This window comes from Phyllopteryx taeniolatus, unplaced genomic scaffold (genome assembly GCF_024500385.1).
Source record: "Phyllopteryx taeniolatus isolate TA_2022b unplaced genomic scaffold, UOR_Ptae_1.2 contig_466, whole genome shotgun sequence".
NCBI classification, from domain to species: domain Eukaryota; kingdom Metazoa; phylum Chordata; class Actinopteri; order Syngnathiformes; family Syngnathidae; genus Phyllopteryx; species Phyllopteryx taeniolatus.
In genome coordinates this window covers 1-4,261 of record NW_026903411.1, presented here as the reverse complement: position 1 = coordinate 4,261, position 4,261 = coordinate 1, and the positions used below count along the sequence as shown (strand labels likewise).

At 43.7% G+C, this 4,261-nt stretch overlaps 1 pseudogene; it reads right to left on the bottom strand.

Moving 5' to 3' along the window:
- Nucleotides 1-9: 9 nt before the first annotated feature.
- Nucleotides 10-4,254, bottom strand: LOC133473805 (transmembrane protease serine 9-like; annotated as a pseudogene).
- Nucleotides 4,255-4,261: the final 7 nt, after the last annotated feature.

The following is a 4,261-nucleotide window of genomic DNA, read 5'->3' as shown; positions in this document are numbered from 1 at the left end:
GGGGATTCCACACACAGTACTCGAGATGCTGGGCATTGGCTCTTCGGTTGTAGCTGGCCCTTCAGTAACAGGATGAGGTAGACCAGGACAAGTGTAGTTACTATCAGTATACAACCCACTAGAGTTGAACCACACAAAGCCAGGCTTATCAGAGCTGATGTGGGAGTTGATCCAAGACTGGTAGCGGGAGACTCTTGAATAGACTCCAGGCTGATTAGGCCGACCACAGCCAAAACCAAAACTAACGATTCCAGATTGGATCCATATGGAACCTTGCTTGCTTACCATTGGACCTCCTGAGTCCCCCTGAGAATGTAAAGAGGAATTGTCTGACAAAACATCTTTAACCTTTTAAAATGCAAGTTGGAAAGAATTTCCCTACCTGACATGCATCTTTCCCTCCTTCTAGAAAACCAGCACAGATCATATTGTCTGTGACTAAACCCACTCCAATTAGGCAGTTACAGTGTCTATTTCCCAGAATTGGGACTTCCACTTCTTGTAGCGTTGCAGGGAAGGGAAGAGGTACTAAACAAGACAGTGGCCATGTGTCAGGTATCCTCTAATTTTATATGTTGATATTTTATAAAGGGAAAGTGTATTTTACTGAAGGGTCAATGCCTCACCTCCTTCATTGACTGTTCCCCAACCAGTGACCCAGCTATCAGTACCACTGCTGAACACACTGCTATTGGCTACCAGACACACAGGTCTTATGTAGTCTGTGAACATGACAGGTGACGAGAGTCTGAGCAGAGCGATGTCATTGTCCAAGCTGAAAATGTTGAAGCCTGGATGCAAAATGATTGTGTCCACAGTTTTGATCACTTCATTTGGGTTGTTTCCCAGCAGGTTCTGACGGCCGAGAAAAATTGCCCATCCAAAGGTACTTGTGCTACAAACAAAACACCAAATGTAAGATGGTCAAAACAGAAGAAATGGTTCTGTCTTCATGCTAGGTTGACCCCACCTGGAGAAGCAGTGGGCAGCAGACATCACCCACTCTCTGTTTTATGAGTGAACCAGCACAAACATGGGTACCAAAAATCTCCAGACTTGCCTGCCAGGGCCAACTTCCTTCTTGAGCATCTTGACCACCAACTATCTTTGTGTTCAGTGCTGGGCTGCCACACACTGCACAATGTTATCTCATTAGAATCCAAGGATGCAGTAACACATTATCTAGAAAAGGTTGAACTGGTCACATGCAATGCCACACTTACGACAAACTCAAAGGTCTTTTAAACAACAGAAAAGCTGTTTCCATCAAAGACAATAGTTGAGTTATGTACAAAACAGTGTTTTTGTGAATTTACATTTTCAAGAATTGTGAAGACTACCAAAATAACAACAATGGCCAGTTTTCAAAAACAGACCCTTGGCGGAGGAAGCACAGTAGTATAATACCTCTAGGGTCTAGCTACATTATATAAAATACTGCAATGCTAGATGTCCCACAGTGGAAACCAGATCAAGATTTACCATTACCAGCTGTAACATGGGGGCTAAGTTGAACTTTCCCACTTGATTGAAACATGGTTCCAGTGTCATATCAATCAAATAGAACACGTTCTTGTCATATAAATCTACATGCAACATATGTTGTAACTGCTGTGGTAATAGTGGAACGCACATTCAGCACTGGGCGTAACATCAGGAGGAGCAAAGAACAAGTGTAGTTGCTATCAGCATCCAGCCCATTGGAGTTGAACTGCACAAATCCTGGTTTATCAGAGCTGATGTGGGAGTTGATCCAGGACTGGTAGCGGGACACTCTTGCATAAACCCCCGGATTATTGGTCGAGCACAGCCAAATCCAAAACTGATGATTCCAGACTGGATCCAGATAGAATCCTTCTCACTCACCATTGGACCTCCTGAGTCTCCCTGATGGTGTGGCGAAAAAGTATCTGTCAAAACATCTTTTAACATTTAAAAACAAAGTAGGAAAGGAAAAGTAGTCTACCTGGCAAGCATCTTTCCCTCCCTCTAGAAAACCTGCGCAGATCATATTATCTGTGATTAAAACCCCTCTCCGATTAGGCAGTTACACTGTCTGTTTCCCAGAACTGGGACTTCTACTTCTTGTAGCGTTGCAGCGAAGGGGGAGCACTAAAAGGTACAGTAAAATAATATGACATACATTCAACAAATATCGTTATGCTGTTTTTTTTTGTTAAAGAAACTTTACGTTACTACCTAAAGAGTCCCATACCTCCTTCCTTGACTGATCCCCAGCCAGTGACCCAGCTATTAGTACCATTGCTAAACACACTACTATCGGCTGCCAGACACACAGGTCTGATGTAGGCTGTGAAGATGACTGCAGAGGAGAGTCTGAGCAGAGCAATGTCATTATCGAAGATTACACTGTCAAAGTATGGATGCAAAATTATTGTGGCAACAGTCTTGGTCACTTCATTTGGTTCGATGTCTTCTAGCTTATGACGACCAAGAGAAACGGACCAACCAAAGGTACTTGTGCTACAGAGAGAATGCCAAAGGTTAGATGGTCAAATGGGAACAAAATGTATATGTCTTCATGATAGGGTGGCCCACCTGAAAAAGCAGTGGGCAGCAGACAGTACCCCACTCTCTGTTTATAAGAGAACCACCACAAACATGGCTACCAAAACTCTGCAGACTAGCTTGCCAGGGCCAACTTCCTTCTTTAGCTTCGTGACCCTCCAACTATCTGTTCTTCTGTGATGGTATTCCACACACTGCAAACATGGCATCACATTATAATACGACAGACTTGTAGATAACACAAAAGATGCCCATTGTTTCATTGTTTTAAAATGGCAATGGCATACAAATTTCATCATCGACTCAAAAGTCTTTCTAACACTGAGCAGTACGGTTAATCCCTGAATAATACCAAACGTTTGTGAGTTTCCTGCACCACTTATTGCCAGCCTACTCTGGGGTAGGAAACACAGTGGTACCATACACAAAGGGACCTAGAATACTGCTATGCTGGAGATCCCGATGTTTAAAACACAAACCAAATCACTTCAAAATTCTCTGTCATATCTTAGGGCAGAGCTGAGGTGTAACACTAGTTGGAAACATATTTAAGTGTTATTAAAAATCAATTAAAACTCCTGGTCTTGTCATAGGACTCTACATGTAATGTATTTTAACAATAATGTGGTTATTGTGACGCACATTCAGCACTTGACAGGTAAGGCACTGGATCTTCAGTTGTAGCTGATCCTTCAGTAACAGGAGAGGCAGACCAGAACAAGTGTAGTTGCTATCAGCATCCCAGCCCACTGGACTTGAACTGCACAAAGCCAGGCTTATCAGAGATGATGTGGGCGTTGATCCACGACTCGTAGCGGGACACTCTGGAGTAGACTCCGGGCTGATGGGGCTGAGCACAGCCAAATCCAAAACTGACGATTCCAGACTGGATCCAGATAGAATCCTGCTCGTTTACCATTGGCCCTCCTGCGTCTCCCTGAGGGTGTGGAGGAACATTGTCTGTCAAAATATCTTAACATTGAAAAACAAGTAGGAAAGCAGAAGTAGGCTACCTGACAGGCATCTTTCCCCTCCTTCCAGAAAACCAGCACAGATCATATTGTCTGTGACTAAACCTAAACCGTTCAGGCAGTTACACTGTCTGTTTCCCAGAATTGGGACTTGCACTTCTTGAAGTGTTTCAGGGAAGGGGAGGGACACTAAAAAAATACAGCGACAGAGTATCAAGCATGTTCTCTACAACATCATTTGGAAATTATTTTTTTTAATTAGAAGTGCCTCACCTCCCTCCTGGACTGTTCCCCAACCAGTGACCCAGCTATCAGTACCATTGTTGAACACACTGTTACTGGATGCCAGACACACAGGTCTGATGTAGTCTGTGAATGATACTGGTGAGGAGAGTCTGAGCAGAGCAATATCATTGTCGAAGCTGAAAATGTTGAAGCCTGGATGCAAAATTATTGTGTTGATTTTTATGGACACTTTGTTTGAATTGCTTCCCTGTAGGTTCTGAAGACCAAGAGAAACCGACCATCCAAACGTACTTGTACTACAGAGAGAAGGGCAATGGTTAGCTGGTGAAAGTGGAAGAAACGTACGTCATTATGTTTGGCTGACTCACCTGGAGAAGCATTGGGCAGCAGACAGCACCCACTCTCTGTTTATGAGAGAACCACCACAAACATGACTACCAAAATTCTGCAGGCTAGCCTGCCAGGGCCAACTTCCTTCTTGAGCATCTACACCCCCAACAATCTTGTGTTCAGTG